The sequence below is a fragment of the Ambystoma mexicanum genome, chromosome 5q (assembly GCF_040938575.1).
Source record: "Ambystoma mexicanum isolate Mex_15411 chromosome 5q, UKY_AmexF1_1, whole genome shotgun sequence".
Taxonomy (NCBI): Eukaryota; Metazoa; Chordata; class Amphibia; order Caudata; family Ambystomatidae; genus Ambystoma; species Ambystoma mexicanum.
The window spans coordinates 901,427,812-901,446,492 of record NC_090933.1 but is presented as its reverse complement, the minus strand read 5'-3'; the positions used below and the strand labels follow the sequence as shown (position 1 = coordinate 901,446,492).

Genomic DNA, 18,681 nt, shown 5'->3' with positions numbered 1-18,681 from the left:
TAAGGAGGAACAGAGGCAGGCTGTGTAAGGCTTGGACAGGCCCTGTAGAGAAATCCCGCTGTTGATGGGTACTGTGATCCACAAGGCAGCTGACTGCTTTGGTAGCTGCTGTGAGACAAAGTTTTATTGCAAAATGTGGCTGGGGAACAACCTGTCATTTATTGCAAGTACCAAGACGCTCCATGGTTCTAAGGAAGGACTCATCCTCTCAGTCTCGCGAGAAGCACACTTTGAAGGCTAAAAATGCTCCTCTGTGCAAGAGGTGGGTATTGCCACTAGAAAAGAGAACAACTAAACACTATGGTGCCTTAAACTGCTTATTCTTCCTTAAAAACAGTATCAACTGTAATACTAGCGTGTCATATGTGCGCTTGCTGATCCATCACAAGTCCTACTCCCCTCCCTACCAGACGCATTCAGTGGCGTCGCTACGGGAGGCCTGGGGGGAAGGGCGGTCCACCAACCTAAAATGAGCAGCAACCGTGTTCTCTGTTCGTGGTGTGTTTGTGGTGTTATTTGTGACACTCACTAAGGCAAATGTTTGCATATCACATGGCAAATTCCCTTTTGTCTCAAAGCTAGCAGTGATCTTGGTATGCATTCTGGCATCAGTATGATGAGCACGAGACACTTCTGAGGTGTTCCTGCCCGGCTTCTGTACAGTAACCCCCATAGTGTGCAGAGCAGCTTGCAGCCCCTCCCATCAGAATGTAGCCACAAAACTGCTAATGAGGGGCCATTAGTCACCCAATGGTTTCATGCCTGCATTCTGACACATTACCTTCAATGGGCGGCCTCCCCCCACTTTTGTCTGTGCCCCCCTTACCTTTGTCTGTGCCCCCCCCCCTCTGTTCCCCTCCTAAATTTGATTCCTGGCGACGTCACTGATTCTAAGGAAACTACAGCGCAGTACAAAAACTCATAATAAAATCAATAATAATAAAATAAGTAAGTAATACATCTACTCCTCGGAAAAAATGCAAACCGAGCTCGTTCTACTGACCTAGTCCCATATTATAGATAAGGGTAACCCTCTGCAACACTCTTATGAAGGCTGTGATTTTTCAGATAAAGCCACGCTAAGGAAATGCACTCCAGTGAAATAACGTCTGTGTTGAGCGCGTGACCATATCCCCCTTTAGCTTATCAGCACATTCTACTGTTAAACTGTCTTTGTAGGCCAGTACCTTGGATGTGGTGACGTTGGTAGCAGAGCAGAAGGAGCGACTGTTGTTCACGGTGCCGCAGGTAGGAGTCAGTGCTGACACCGCTGGAGTGCAGCGTCTTCGTGTGCACCTATGATTCGGTTGCAGTGGTGCACAACATGCGGCCCGTGGGCCAAATGCCGCCCTTCATGGCATTATTTCTGGCTCTCCAAGTCAGATGAATGTAATGAAGTGTTGCCTGGCCGAAAGTCAGTCACTAAGTCCGTCTCATCAGGTGTGTCAAGCATTGGTGCAGCTTTTTGTCTTTGCATCATGATGCGTGCAGTTTTAAAAGGGCTACGTATAATGTCTAACAGTAAAAAAATAATAAACACATATCACACCTTTAAAAACATGTTTTTAATTCAAATGTTTGAACCGAAGACCCTACCACACGCACATTTACTTTGATAGTTCAGTCCACTGTATTGTGCCTGTGTGGTACATCCGGCCCTCGAGCAAAATAAGTTGTGCACCCTTGGGTTAATGCCTTCAGCCTTGGGTGTGGACCAGCGCTCATCGAGGGGGCGGGGACCTTGGGTTGCATCCATTGCAAGACATGATGGGCTCATGAAAACTTGAGTCTTGTGCGGTCGGAGGATGGTCATCCCTGGGACAATGATTTTCATTCTGCTTATCAGCTGAGTAATAACTTGACAGATCAGTGCAGTTATCCTGGATGAATTGCACACGAGTTGAAACGTTGCTATTGACACTCTGATTCAAGCAGACACACAGCAACATGTTTTGTACCGATCGCCTATGACAGCCTAAGAACCTTTGGGTAGTTGTTTTCAGTTAACTTTAGAATGTTAATATGAAACATTCCCTACCTATGCCTGTGGAACCAATGGTTCCCTGGAAACAAGGGTTGCTTCCCGTTCGAGTTCATTTAAGTGCTATAGGGGAATGCGGTTTCAGGGACGGTCACATTCAGGCACGTCTGCTATTTGCAAAATTAATATTGTGATTGACAGATGGAGGTTTTCATCAAGAGGTCAATTAAAAGCGAAATCTGTCAATCATTGTGGCGCAGCGGTCGGAGAACTAACAACCACAGTAAATTTGGAATTTTAAAAAGCACTGAAGATTGCTAGAGTACTGTCACAGACATATACAAAATCAACACCTGGGTCAGGTGCTTCAACCAATCAGATTGCTCGGAACGCGGGCTGATCCTCGGGGTATAAGCCTGTGTTCCAAACAACTGACAGCTGCTCGCACCCCCCCACCATTTCCTCTCCCTCCTCCTTTGAGCCCTTCTTCCATTCTTTCCTCTCCACCTCCCACTTACCTGTATGCGTTGCAGCGCCACAATGCCGCCCCCCTCATGTCCGCCAGGCCACCATGAAAATTGAATAGGTTCTCCGATCAGAGCCATGCTCCCATTAGGTTCGTATTTCTTTGACACAATGGGTCACGGCTCGCCACAACTTGTTGTCTCAAATCAATACATTGCTATTGGCACCCTCGGTGGCTACTAGCCATAATCATGACTTCTGAGGGCCATACTGTGTGGTAACAGCCCAAGGCCCAAGTAAATAGGCTTGAGAAAACAGCTCAATTGTAAATTGGGTAGCATCATATTCATGTTGGTGGAAGTGTTGGCAACATCCCATAACAGTAAAACAGGAATTAGTCGTGCTCTCAGTAGCAAAATGCAAAAGGACGTCCTGTCTAAAGGGATGACTAACCACAGGACATTTCAACAGGATGTGGGGATTGACACCGAAAGGGAAACTGTATTCCAGGACATAAGGTAGATTTTAAATTGGAAAGAGAATCAGAAAACCATGACACTGTTTTTGCTTGCAGAATGTGGTCCCTGGTGTAAAGAGAATGTAAACAGTATAGATAGTGATATGCTAAGAGATTCTGGTCCTCATATACAATTAGCACAAGCAGGGGAGATCTGGAAACTTTCAGTAAAATGAAGCCTCTTATCTAATCCAACAGCAGATCCAAGGGATTTGAAAAGAGCCCCCATTGTATAGATCGGTTTGTGTGGGCTACTTTGAAGTTTCCTAGGCTAGTGATTTTGATGTTGTGTTATGTGAGCTTGCATTTTTATATAGCACCACCTGGCATAGTTTATGTCAAAGCATGAACATTCAGTAGTGTTAAGGAGGAGCAAAGTCAGGGAATGAGGGACAGGGATCGATAAGGTACTCAGAAAGGCATGGGAAGCATAAGCTGGCGAAGCTATGCGGGACACAACTGTATTCTCTGGGCGCAGCGGCAAAAGCAAATATAGCTGGAGGAGAGTGTACGCCACGCAGGGCGGTATGTCTGCAATGTATTCACCACAAGGCGAGCCTGGGCATGTTGAAGCCATGCCCAAGAAAACACAGAAGGCAAAGCCCTGCTTCTTACTTTCCTAGGCCCCCCAACACCATTTGGGAGGGGTTATACATCAGAAATCTGAATATGCCAAGTTTGCAAAAGCTTTCTGAAAAGTGAGCACCTTAAACATTTGGATATCGTCCACAAGTTGCATGCTGGTGTACAACCAGGGAATAATGTGCTTCATAATGCAGATAATCTGCATGTATGTGTACCTTTAGGCGTCTCACGGGTCTGGATTGCTTAGCGCTATCACTGTGCTGCTAAATCCGTGCTTACATTGGATAATTGGATATACGTCCTAAAGTGCTAGTTGGCCAAACTATGTGAATGCTTAAGTTACGCAAAGGAGACAAATGACCCCCTCCTTTAGGCATAGTTCAACCAATTGAATGTCTGCTCTTTCAGTATAGAGGTTTCCCCTCCCCTGCCAATTGTCCTTAACCATACTGAGGTGCTATGCGGCAAAGCAGGGCTCACACACGGTCTTGCTTCCACTAATTACCATAGCTCCGTTGAATGCTCTAATATAAAGCTAGGCAGCACCAACATCCCAATCCAATGCAGTGTAGTAAAGGTTTTCAGGGTTACCAGACATTTGGTCGAATGCATTTGATCGAATTACAATATGGTCGAACCAATTGGGTCAAAAAAATGGTCAAATTACCTATACTAGAGCAAAAAAAAGAAAATACTTTAAAAAAAAAATTCGACCTTTTTTTTTTCGACCAAATTGATTCGACCAATTTGTCATTCGATGAAATATATTCGACCATTTGACTGGACAGCAGTTTTCAGACAAAGAACCCAGGTTTTAGCCACATGTGTTTTTCTGCTGGCATCCTGGCTAGCATGATTAGTCTTGTGGCGTGCATATGCAGCCTGTGGTTCTGCATCCTAAGGCCCTCTTCTCGTACAGCCGTGTACATGTCTTCCAATTTATTTCTCATATTACCTTGGTGGCAAATGAACCTGGTAAGCCACGTTTCTATTTTCTAAAATGTCACCGGATCTCCACAAGTTAAATGTTAAAAAAAACAGGGGCGAGGCACGCACTCCAATTTCAGGCCAAGATCTGGACTCCAGAGGTTGCAGCACCAGGGTTATTTTGCCCTTCACTGGAGAGCCATAATCATGGTTTTCCCCACTCCCCCTGCTAAGGGTAGGATCTGTGTGTTGGAGGGGAGTCTTTCACTGGTCACCTGAATTGTTTAAATGGGTTCACTACACTGACCATAATTCCTAGACACTGCAATTGCATTTATATTGGTTTCACCTGAATTGAATGGCAACTCAGCCCCCCTGATGAGTATTGCAGATACGAAAGCGCTTGGAGGAGCACAACAGTGCAAAAAGGGAATCAACCCTGTGACCTATTGGGCAGCAATTGGGATTTAACTCTGTGAATATTTTGGAGACTTTGGGATTTAACCCTGTGATTGTTTTTGCACACTTGTTCAGGTAATATATTGGCCAGGAATTGGAGTGCGCGCCTCGCCCCTGCTTTTTTGAACATGTATATGGATCATTGGTTGCAACAGCTTCATGCCTCACTTGGTTCTGTTCTACTTGGTACTGGTAAACCGTACCCGGGCAGGACGTAGGATTGGCTACGAATAACAGGTATTATCATTCTTGAGCCATATACCTGCATTCTATACCTTGGATTTAATGACACACTTGATGGCTGTATTCAAAATTACAACTTTTATCTTTGGGTTTATTACTAGAACAGTCAAAGCCGTCGATGTTCCCATAATCCAATACAATGTTTCTCATGAATCTTGTTATGCATGAAAACACATTAATACCAGAATTACTCAATATGTTCCTACTGAGTTTGTATCCATTCAAATCTAAAATCACAGCCATTTAGAAGATGATCATCGAACCCTGTACTTCAGGGCAGATAGGTTGTCTAGTGTATTTCCCGAATACTGAGGTATAAACATTCAAATGTATTCTAGTGCAAAGAAAGGTTTGACTATCATCCTCATTACAAGTTTGCCAGTAATTCCGGTGGGATACCGGCACACTTACCTACCGTTTCCGCCGCCTGATATTCTGGAATTTCTGGTATATTAGAAGTGGCGGAAAGGGGGGTAAATCCCCATTCCCTGGAATCCAAGAGAACTCCATGGAGGAGATTGTCAGTATTACCGGCAGCAGTCTTACTGGTGCCGGTAATACCAGCAGTTTTCTGCCGGTGAGGGCCTGATTTACTTCCAGCTCTTGGTTGGAGGTAAATCAGTGACCCCCAATGGCAAACCTGTAGTTTTGCAAAGTAGTAAATATGCCGGTCATGGAATTACAGGCCCTTTTACCAGCACTTGGATCTGCACCGCAAAACTTGTAATGACAGCAAGCATTTGGCATGTGATTTCTTTTCATTCGGCAAATGAGAATATGAAATCACACACATTGGCATGCAACATTTTGGGTGCAGGATAGGAGAATACAAAATCACACACTGGCTTTTTGGACAGGAGACTATAAAACTATTCAAATTGACCTATGATTTATTTGGCGCAGAGGACGAGAATACAAAAGGACTCCCATTGGCAAATGACTGGGTGTACTGTGCTGAGCTCCTCGATGTTTCCAGCGTGTGATATAAAGGTTGGATCGACACTGGACAAGCTTGTAGCACACTGTTTCACTGAGCGTGCAGGAAACTATCAACATTGTATCCTGGTGAGAGAATCTCTTGCTGGGGAACAAAGCCTTTGAAACTCTTTCTCGCACATTTAACTCTCAGCATTGAGGAGGCTGTGCCATTGTAGCCGAAGAACCACAGCGTTCACAGTGGGTCCTGTAAACCCCCTGAGAGGAGTGCTTGACGTACCAGGTGAAGCTCACTACTGGCTTTGAGTGTGCATACATCATTTCCCCTGAAGGGAAAGCTTTTTTTCCCTGTGTTGGAGTGTTGGTCTGCTCAGGGAGAGTTAAACGTTCTCCCAGTTGCAGAGGAACTACTCTGTGAGGTATCACAACGGGTTATGGCAGGGTTCAAGCCTTTAGTCTGCCTGCATGGGCAAGAGGGGAAGTGGAAATCTAGAGCACCCCCCAGAGACAATTGTGTGATGAGCCAGTAAGATTGGCCCTTGCTGTGTGACAGGGCCAGGGATGGGTAGGCTGGGGATCCTCCTCACACCACCACTGAGCCATCAGTTTGGTGGTCCCCAGAGTGAGGCATCACAGGTGCAAGAGAGGGGAATATAAAATCACACTCATTGCCCCATGATTTTCTTCATGTATGAGAAAGGAACATGAAATCACACAACAACTTCAAAACCACGACAACAAACCATGGGTCAATGTTTATCTCCTCTCCAGCAAACTGAAACCAGATGTCTTGAAGGAGCCTAGAAAAAGAATCAATGAAGGAGCATAGCAAAAGAAACACTGAAGGAGCATAGCAAAAGAAACACTGAAGGAGCATAGCAAAAGAAACAATGAAGGAACATAGCAAAAGAAACAATGAAGAAGCATAGCAAAAGAAACACTGAAAGAGCATAGCAAAAGAAACACTCAAGGAGCATAGCAAAAGAAACACTGAAGGAGCACAGTAAACGAAACACTGAAGGAGCATAGCAAAAGAAACGCTGAAGGAGCATAGCAAAAGAAACACTGAAGGAGCATAGCAAAAGAAACACTGAAGGAGCATAGTAAAAGAAACAAAGCACCTCCACGAGGACAGCCCTCAAACACTGATGCTCGTGATTTAAGGTGGCCATACCCAACGTCAAACTGCCCACCACCTCCATTAACTCGAATCTGCCACCACCCACACACTGAATCCTTTCAACATCAAGTTACTCGTCCAAACCACCATCCACCCCTAGCATGCCCCCTCCTTCCACCTCAGTATGCACTCCCTCTTGGGACTACTTTAACTCTCGAATAAACAACATTAGACAGGCTGTTCCATCTGCAGTTCCACTTCCACCTCCTTCTCCAAAACCTTCCATCACGTGTAACACATTCCACTCCACCACCAAGTCACCCTCACTGGTGAAGCAAATCAGCGCACTTCCTGTATGACGTATGCCCACATCAAGCCGCTATTTACATCAACACCATGGCTCGCCAACCAACTGTGGCCTCGAAGACCTTACAGCGAAAGTGAAAGACAGCTGCATGTGGCATCAACATCACGACTACAACAGCTATGCTGGTAAATAATAATAATAATAATTTGGCATTTGCATAGCGCTACGAACCCTCAGGTATCTGAGCGCTGCTTATTATTACCCGACCTCGGAAGGATGAAAGATGTCAAAACAAGCGCTCTACCCGCTGTGCCACTTGACCGGCTAAAGAATGCCAAAAGGACCAGAGCACAGATCAGCACTCAATGGAAATACAAAGTGTGGAACTGCTCCACACTGGACAACTTACAGTGCAATGCTGACACCTTTAAGCTGTGCAAGAGGACAGTGTGCCAAGGGAAGGCTGTGTCCAATTTGGCTACCTTATCATTGCTGGCCCAAATGAGACAGGTCCATCCACCTATTTTGGGGCAAGACCAGACTCATCAAATGCAGGCACTCTCCCCGGCTGCCACTGACCAGAATGCTGCCAGATCGCATACCTTTAGCCGGATATTCTGACTGCCCACATTGCACACCCAGTCGGTAGCCGAATATTGCAAGCCAAGGCATGCAGATTTCACTAGGCCGCCCCACCCCACCCCTCATGCCTACTATCTCCAAGACATTTGAGCGAGGCACAAAATACATGACAGAATGCGTCTGCTGAATTCCAATCTAACAGTAATGTTGGCTGTGCAGTGTGAGACGAAGTCCCCTGCTGACTCTGCGCCTGGTCAGGAACGTGGCCCTGGGGGCTGGATATGTCCCTGAGCCAGTGGATGATGAGCCTGGGGGCAGAATGGGGAAGATCCCAGGTGCTCTCCCTCCAACTGGCTTGCTTGGTAGGGAGCCTGTCACCCTCTCCGAAAGCCAAGCCAGCTAATATCAGGCGCAACCTCAAAACACGGTCCCTAAAGGCAAATCAAACACAGCCTTCCCTTGGCAAACCACTCCAACATATGCTAATCAATACAAGGTCCCTTCCATGAAGCAAAACCATTGAAAATCCCCTTCCCGATCATCGGAGAGATTTCACTGAACGTTGCAGACCGCAATCCCTCCCCATTGCAAGTACCACAAGGGGTTTGGGACCCACAGGAAACGTCTGCAAGCTCACTACTGCATGCAAGCACAGTAATGTGTACCAGTCCTCCGTGGGTGATATGCAAAGGAACTCTCTGAAAAAATGACCGAGAGGGCTGCGCCCGTAATCATGAAAGGGACACCCAGGCCTCAGAGAAACAATGAATCTGTGACCTCACGCGTCTGCAATGGGACGTATGCGGTAAAAGGCAACATGGAATAATTCTGTGACCCTGCAAGCTATGCCTACACTTCCTCTACTGCCGGTAGTGCAGGTCCACTCTGCACTCGATTACGTAGCTGCAGTGTGTGCCCGAGGACTATAGCAGCAACTTGGTCTTGTAGTCTGGAGGCCCAAAATAAAAGAATCGGACAGCTTTGTGGCATCAAAACGAAGGGGGGCAGCACAGGATATGGCCATCAGGTGTAGCCACATTTTGGTCCATAGCTTGTGGCACCTGGAGTGTGGAGCTGCGTGCTCAGTTATGCCAAAAATCTGTTGGAAGAAGGGCTGGGCCAGTGCAGAGTGAATCTGGAGGGTCTTTTTCCTGGGGGCATGAGTAGGTGATTGGGAGTGGACCATTCCGTCCCAGAGGTTGCGGGGCCTACTCCCTCGGAGAAGCACCATCATAGGAGAGCCAAAGTCTGCGACGCAGATTCTTGAAGGAAGATTCCCCAAAGATAAACTGCGTGTTGCCACCCTAAATGGAGTGAGAGTTTTTGGGTCTTCCTCTCCAGGATCTGTTAATCATTTTGTAAAGACACCTGAAAACTGTGGAATAGCCTGAGGGGCTTAATTAAAGAAACATCTAAAAGGGAATCGGCTCACACCCAGTGTTGGATAAAGGGGACCAAAGGTAGGCATACACCCCTAGACACAGGCTGGCCATCTATTGTACACATGAAAACAAGGAAGAGTGCCTCGTCCAAAGAGACCTTCATACTTGTCTAGGGTCGAAACAGGCTTTAACACCATATCAAGGGGATTGCTACCAGCATTCTGGAGGGGTGGGTTCATGACTACAGGTTCAAAAGAGGGCAAATCTCTGAAGGAGGATTTCCTCAAAGGCTTTGATTTGATGAAACAGCAATGAAAACACTATGCAGTCTATGATACACCAACTTCAGGAAGAACTGGCTAAATCCTTGGCAAACATGATAGTGGACTTAAGGTCAGTGGGGGAAAGGTTGCACTGCCCAAAAGTGGCACTGGAAGAGATTGCACAAAGGGGAGATTCAAGAGATATCCAACTGGACGAGCATCCTGGAACTTTACTGTGAGGATCTGGTGACCGGATCTTAAAGGGAAAACACACTGATAAAAAATCTAATAGAAGGGACTGAAGACAATAATTTAATTGATAGTGTGTGGTGCATCTTCCTGGATATTCTGAGGGTTCAAGCTGCCCTTACCCTTGTCATGGACAGGGCCCACAGGCTAGGTCCCAGGACTGCCAGGAATCAGGACAGGCCAAGAGATGTAGTAATGAATCTTGCTTCCTTTGTGGTGAAAGAACAAACCCTTTGAGAGTCCAGGAAGAAATAACCACTGAGCTTTGAGGGAACTAATCTTCTACTGTTTCAGGACCTTGCATAGAATACGTTGGAATTAAGGAGGGATTTTACACTGATCACTAGATTGCTTGCTAAGCGACAAGTGCTCGATAAATTGCTGTTCCTTTTGCACTACAGTTTTTGTCGGAGAATTTTGTGCATAAAGTTACAGCCAAAGAATGACATGAATATGGTAAACATGGAAAAAAACACCACTCAGAGAGGAGGAGGAGAGGATAGACCAACGAGCAAGGAGCAATGTAAGTTGACTTAACTGTAAATCTACACTGCTTGAAGACTATACGACCAAGGACAATGAGAAACCCAACCAGAAAAGATAAGGAGAGGAGCATTCCTAGCTATGAAATGAGTCTACTTTGAGTCATACAGTGTTAATTACAAGAGTTACAGTGAACAAATATCTAGCTGGTGTGGGGGAGGGAGGCACTACTAAACCAGGTGTAATGGTCGGAACAGGGATGCTAACTTATAGCGCGTTCAGGCTATAGCATATCTGTTATTTCTCCTTCTGTTTAGTTTTGAATTATATTTGGGTAAGGGTAAGGAGGAATGAAACAAAAGGGAAACTAGAGTCATTATTTCCCGGGGGTATGCTTGGTAACTACTCTGTCCTTATTGTTGGTTTGGACACAGAGGTACAGGTGGAGGGAGAGCCCATTGACTGACTTCTTGGGATGTTGAAATGCCACCGTGTTCATGCTTAAGCTCTTAACATTACATGTTAATGACCTTAACTCTCAAATCGGAAAAAGGGGTGGCATTTCCTAGTCAACGAGCAGCCAGACTTATTTGCACTTCAAGAAAATAGCCTTACGATAGATCGATCAAAATGTAATCATAAAGCCTTCCCTAAAATCTTTTCCATAATCACCAAAACTAAGTCAGTGGGGGTAGTATTTGGCTTTCAAAGGGATCAACTATTTGACCTTAAAGTTTAATTGTTACATGAAGAGCGAAGATTTGAAATACTTAATAGTAACTGGGCAAGCAGTTTGACAACCCTTACCAATGTCTATATTGAACCAAAACGCCAACCTACAATAATTTTCTTAAAAGACTGGAAAGCTTTACGGAAGGGGAGATCCTACTCATGGGGGATTTTATTATTGTGTGAAGTCATGGACAGTTTGGGGGAGATTTGCACCCAATCAGCTACAGCATCCAAGAAGAGGAAGGCCAAATTGGGGACATGGGATTGGTAGATGTTTGGAGGGAAATGCACCATCTGGAAGAGGACAATTCTTATTCTTTTAAATATACATCTAACAAGTTTCTGCATAGATTATTTCCTTAAAAGTATGTCAATATTGGATTGGGTGGAGTCATCCCTAATTTGTCGGATCACTATCTCAGACCATGCGCTATTTAGCTCTAGATGTATCTCCTAGATAAGACTCGCAAATGTTAGTAGCAATGCAATTCACTGTTGCTGTCTGTGGTAATTTCGTTTCACAGGCATGTGTGACAGATTGCGCCCTGGTAGCCAGATAATTACAAACCAACGCTGTCCATGCTGACACTCACCGTGTCTCACCAAGTTGGAAAAACAGGAAACTGTTGGGTTGGATGCTGCCCTCCACTCCCTCCCTCCCGCAAGGAATGCGGTGACACCACACTTTTACACAACTTCCCACAACGCGCAGGCTAACGTGCTCCCATGAAGTCTATGTAGCTTCAGAGGCAGTCCAAAGTGTGCTATGATGAAGGCTATGTAGCTTCAGAGGCAGTCCAAAGTGCAGAACTCAAAATCCCAAGGGAAAAGCAATTAAAAGCAATTAATTGCAGCTTCCTGCAGTGACTGCACACCTTTGCACTAACGCGCTCAGCTGAAGGCTATGTAGCTTCAGAAGTAGTCCAAAGTGCAGAATTCAAAATCCTAAGAGAAAAGCAATTGATTGCCAGAAAGAGCAGCAGCCTCCTGCAGTGACTGCACCCCTTTACACAACTTCCCAAAACGCGCTTTATATCTGTCCTCTATGTCTATGAGAGTTGTATGACAATCACTAAATACCTAAAGCACGCTGGGTTTTGTACACGTTTCCTTTTTTTTTAATAAAAAAAAGTCACCCTAACAATAAAGCTTTTGTAAACATCAAACGTATATACAAGTTTGGCCATCAAAGTCTTTAGCTGTCAGAGTGGAATCACTGCTTACAGCTCAAAATTGCTCGCAGTGTTGTAAAATTGGCTTTATATTTAAGAAAATAAACTGCAATAAAATACTACTCCTCTGGCAATCTGCTGCCATAGGTCTCGGCCTAGTCGGCCTTGTTGTAAATTCGTCTATAGCCTTCCCTGGCCTCCTGAGCAGAGGATGTTGGGGAGAAAGAAGTGAGGATGCCCGCAGATACTTCACACTGGTTATAGCATTTTCTAAAGATTCTTTACTTTACAGTATCAATGATTGGGAAATCGATCAAGCATGGCTGATGCTGTAAACTCAAAAATACTAAATACCAACAAATTGTGACCAGTAAACTTCCTGTGTAAAGAGAATATACATTAATTTTGCAAAATGTCTATTTTTGTATCTGAAAAAAACATTTGCTTAGGGGACAGTCAAGGAAGATGATTTGATGGTGTGTCACACGTAATTCAAATGTGAACAAAGGAGAATCAAAGATGGAATGCATAAGCTGCCAAATAACTTCCGGATATCGCAAGAGAATACATATGGCGCTTGAAGCACTTCGATAAATTAATTAGCAATGTTAAGAATAAACCTAGCCCTATTATAATGCCACTGTTTGTAGTATGTTGACATTGTGCCGTGATAGAGAGCAAGCTGATCAAAAATGTGTGAAGAACATGGGTGGGGTTCTTTAAGGTCAATGTTCTTCTCACCATCTCAACTGCGCCCACATGGGGATTATTGGCGTACACACTATTAACCTCCAAGGGTGCATTTACTGTATGGTCACCAAAATCAAGTCTACTTTCTAATTTATGAATGAAATCAGTTGTGTCTTTCACATGGCGTTCATCCAACGTAAATTCCTAAGGGTTGAGGTCAGATATCACACTCGAGACAATCGGTCACCTGGCAGATTTTGAACTGATTTGTGTACCTTAGTACCGACAACACAGAGTGGGTGTCTTAATTTTAATGCTTGTATTATGTTACTGGAAGTTCTACTGTGCAATGCTGCCCATTGCATGGTCTCCTGGTGCTGTCGTGGCTCATGTAGAAATGTAGAGGTAGCCTCAGAGATATAATCAAACAGTTATCATAGAATCAAAACGATTTAAATTCTGAACAGTGTAATCAAAAGTCAGTGCTTTAAATGTATCAACGTTGAACAATAGTCTCAAAGGGCCTGATTTACAAAACTGTTTTAACAGCGGAAAGTCACATTTTTGTAAATCAGGCCCAAATTCTCTTGATCATACGTGGTGCAGTCTGTTACTATTATTGTATCACCTTTATCAGCATTTGAATGACTTTGGAGTCATTGGGGTTTATTACAAGTTGGCTGGTGCAGTAATAACGTGGCAGTATAACATATACCGGCACATTACTGCACAGGTCAACTGCAGGTTTGCCAGTAAGGTGACATATTGACCTCCAGCTAGGAGTTGGCGGTCATTCTGCCTCCTAACATGCAGAAAATCGCAGGCATTATGGCCGCTATTACAGGCACTGGTAATACTGGCACCTGTAATACCGACACAATGGGGACATACATCATCTACCACCACTCGTTATCCAGTGCAAATCACACGGGACCAAGTGGCGTTAACGATGTCTGTTTGCCGATATTTTGGTGGATTTAATAATAATAATAATTTGGCATTTATATAGCGCTACGAACCCTCAGGTATCTGAGCGTTTATCTACCTCGGAAGGATGAAAGGCTGAGTTTGGCCCTGCCGGGATTCGAACCTGCGTTAGCAGGCTCTGCACGGATGTCAAAGCGAGTGGTCTACTGCTGTGCCACTTGACCGATTTACTACCAGAATTCTGGCAAACTCGTAATGACTCACATTTTCTATTAACAATTTGAGAGCCAGACATTCTTATATGCTGCTATTCATTCTGGTTTCCAACCTTGAAATGTAACCATTACACCTCTCATTGTACCACACTAATAAAGGGCTTAAGTACTGAATGTTGTGCTAGTAGACATAAAGTACTGCTGTCATGATCTCTGCTTCCAAAAGGTCAGGGTTTTCCCAACTCCCTTGGAAGCAGATCCATAACCCAGGTTCCAAGGGCCAACCAGTCCCAATTGGGACCTTTTGGACCCAGTCCTGGCGCCAGTGGCACCAGGCTCATAAATATGCCCAGTCCCAGCGCTGGAAGCGCCGGGCTCATAATGCTTGGGTGGACTTACCTGCAGCAGAGCATGCTGCTTACTTGCCTGCCAGCTGAGCCTCTGATCCTCTTCTGTTTGGAACTACTTTTCCTGTTGGGTGGGGCAGGAGCCACTCCCTAGATTCAGAACACTGGAACTCTTCTGGAAAGCAGGAACTCTTTTCTTACCTAGGCGTGGCTGTGGAAGGAGATGCCTAAGCACTACAGGAAGCTATTTAAACCACACCCGGTGGATGAATCTTGCTTTGCGTTATTCTGCATCCTCTGCAGCAGAACGCTCATCGTGTCTTCTGCATCGGATCCTGTGCCTAAGGAAAAAGGCTTACCCTCCTGAATCCAGTCTTCAGCAACACCTATAAAGACAAGAAAGAACAGGTTAGCATTACGGCATCTGAAAGACAAAGGCTTACCTACTCTTCGTGCGCTCCGGAGGTCTTCACACTGCATTCCGGCATCTGAAAGACAAAAGCTTACCAACTCTTCGCACGCTCCGGAGGCCTTCGCGCGCTGCACCCTGCATCTGAAAGACAAAACAAGGTGCGTTTAAAGACATTGGGGAACTTTAATACTCACGTGCCATTACTCCTTTCCACATCAACCCCAGTGGGTATTCCGGCACCCTGCAGCCGCTCCGAACTCGTACCTGCAAAATAAAAGACAGTTAGAGCGCATCGTGAAGCAGGCAACAAGCGCTTACTTACGTGCTTCCAGGCGCTTCTATTCATCACACGGACTCGATCTTCAACTCACTTCAGCCCGTCATCCGCCATCGCCGGAACCTGCAAAACAAGAGACATCATTACTAAAGACTTTAAAGACAATAGAATTACTCGAAACTTACCGTTCGTGCAGTAAACGACGGACAGCAGTCCTCTGAAGTCAAGAGGCCTGCGCTACCGATCCAGTGAAGAAACTGGTTACAGCACCCTGCCCCGAGGCAGATGGAGAGCTCGGCATTCACTTACCTAAGGTGAGAGCGTTAACCTTTGGGGGTCTACAGGAGAGCAAAAAAGGAAAGAGATAGGGACACCCCAATAACCCCAGTTCATTAATCCCATATTTTCTATCTGCAGACATCTTACTCTTGAAGTCAGGCATACAGTGCACAGAGGTCCAGCCCAAAGAGCCAACCGGGTGCTACACATCACCTTTGAAGATACGGTAGTCGCCCAGTCAAGACCGGCGCCTCTGCGAGAATCAGGTGAGCGTTACAGAACGCAAAGCCTACCGCAAAACTCTCGCCCAGGCGCTATGGAAACCTCGGATACTGACCACCTAGCCCGGTTACTTGGGGAACTAAGGGCAGAAGTGCATGCAGCTCGTCAGGAAACGAATGCTCTAAGAAGGGAACTAATTATTTCCAAGGAGAGAACAGACGGTCTTGCTAGACAATTGCTACGGTCACAAGCCGGACAAACCCCGTTACCCGCCTCAGGGGCAAATCTTCCTTCAACATCCTCTATGAATCCAGTGCAGATCAACCTACCTGGGAATGTACCTCTGGCTCCGCCCGAACGATTTTCTGGTGACCCAAAGAGGTTTGCAGTATTTATCAATCAGTGCCGGTTGCACTTCTTATGCCGGCCAGCAGCCTTTCCAACTGATCAAGCTAAAGTAGCTTTTGTACTTTCGTACCTTAGTGGCAATGCGGCAGACTGGTCGATCCCTCTAGTTAATCAAGATGATCCGGTTCTCCATGATTTTCAAGCCTTTCAGCAGCTTAGTATGGAAAAACTGTTCGCAAGACATTCACAGGGGCAGGCCTTGGACAATGAGCTTCTTTCGTTGCGACAGGGTAATCAAGACCTTTTGGCTTATATTGCATTTTCAATAGACTAATAGTGGAAACTCAATGGCCTGAGGACAAAAGGATTACGCTGTTTTACAGAGGTCTACGTGGAGAGCTCAAAGACGTTTTAGCCCAAGTAGTGAATCCCCCACAAGACTGTTCGGATTATATAGACTTGGTCATTCAAATAGATCATAGACTGCAGAACAGGAAGGCCGACCGTTCCAATTTGATGCTCGAGTATTTTCCAAACCGCCAACTCCTTCCAAAGGAGTAGACTCCTGGGAACCCATGCAAATAGGGGGACTGAAAGGTCCTCTAACACAAAAGGAGCGGGAAAGGAGAAAACAGTTGCAATTATGCCTATATTGCGGAAACTCAGGGCACTTTCTTTGAGACTGTCCGGTGAAACCTGCCAAGAAGGCAGTAGGAGCTGCAGTTACCAAAGTTACAAACTCTGAGCAGGGAAACGACCTCGCCCGACAAGAATAGAGGTCCTCTTGCCGAGCGTGAAAACCAGTTCCGTGACCTCGCATTTCGTGATACCTATGGTCCTCATTAGCCCTGATAATCCGGATCGATTACATGCAATTGAAGCTTACGTCGACAGCGGTGCCATCGGCAATTATGTGGATCATGAAATGGTTTTGAGGATGAATCTAACTCTTTGTCCCAAGGCTGTAAAGGACGTCATTACTACAGTGGATGGTACGGAGATAGCCTCCGGGCCAGTAACGCATACCACTCAAGAGGTGACGCTAGTAAGTCAAGATGGACACCATGAGAAGATCGTGTTCGATGTGATCAAGGCCCCTCAGTTTCAGATTATTCTAGGAATACCTTGGTTAGAGAAACACAATCCTCTGATCGATTGGCGAGCAAGAACGGTCCAGTTTCCAGAATGTGTCTCTACTTGTCACCCTCCACCTGGTGTTGCACTGGCAGCAATTTCTTCAGAGACTCCCCAGTTACCTCCCGAATACCTTGAATACCAAGATGTTTTCCGGAAGGATCAGGCTAACACTCTACCTCCTCATAGGTCTTATGACTGCCAGATAGACCTGATACCTGGATCTACTCCTCCTTGTAGTAGAATTTATGCCCTCACCGAGCCTGAGAACCTTCACCTTCGACAATACCTGGATCAATACCTGGCAAATGGGTTTATTCGTCCTTCCAAGTCCCCTGCTTCTTCAGCTTTGTTCTTCGTTCCAAAAAAGGAAGGAGACCTTAGAACTTGTATCGATTATCGCTCCCTGAACCAGATCACCGTTAAGAATAGATATCCGTTACCTTTGATCCCTGAACTCCTGTACCAAGTCAGAAAAGCATGCATATATACAAAGCTGGATCTTAGAGGAGCTTACCACTTGGTACGAGTAAAAGAGGGCGATGAATGGAAGACTGCCTTCCGCACCAAGTATGGGCTATTTGAATATCAGGTCATGCCCTTCGGACTTTGCAATGCCCCGGCCGCCTTTCAATATTTTATGAACGATGTCCTCAGAGAGCTCATAGATGTGTGTGTTGTTTACATTGACGACATCCTCGTTTATTCTTCATCGGAATCTGAACATCGGAAACACGTGAAAATGGTCCTCGAAAGATTGCATCAACACAAACTTTTCGCTAAATTGGAAAAATGTGTTTTCAACGTGACTGAAGTTGAATTCTTGGGATTCATATTATCACCTGGCGGAGTACGTATGGATTCAAAGAAGGTCGATGCAGTTCTCAAATGGCCATCACCATCCTCTGTAAAAGGTGTGCAAAGCATGTTAGGCTTTGCTAACTTTTACCGCAGGTTTATCCCCGAATTCTCTCGAATAGTCCAGCCCATCACTGCCTTGTTAAAGAAAAACAAACGTTTTGAATGGTCTACCGAGGCGGAACAAGCTTTCCAGGATTTGAAGACTAAATTTATCTCTGCACCAATCTTAAAACACCCTCGCCCCGAACTCCCCTACATCGTGGAAACTGATGCTTCAAGCCTTGCCGTGGGGGCAGTTCTATCACAAAAGGACCCGGTAACCAATCAGTTGCATCCCGTGGCATTTTGGTCCCGCAAATTCGCGCCTCCTGAAATCAATTACACGATTACTGACAAGGAATTTCTGGCTATCAAGTCTGCCTTTAAGGCTTGGCGGCATTATCTGCTGGGGGCCCGACACACCGTTACTGTGATTACGGATCACCGAAACCTGCAATATTTGAAAACCGCAAAAGCCCAATCCTCTAGACAACTCCGTTGGGCATTATTCTTTGCCGAGTTTGACT

At 45.5% G+C, this 18,681-nt stretch overlaps 1 protein-coding gene across 1 annotated transcript in view; it reads right to left on the bottom strand.

The window, feature by feature from the left end:
• The window catches only part of CPQ (carboxypeptidase Q), a 1,957,200-nt gene that overhangs the window by 304,305 nt on the left and 1,634,214 nt on the right, over nt 1-18,681 (bottom strand). The window lies entirely within an intron of this gene.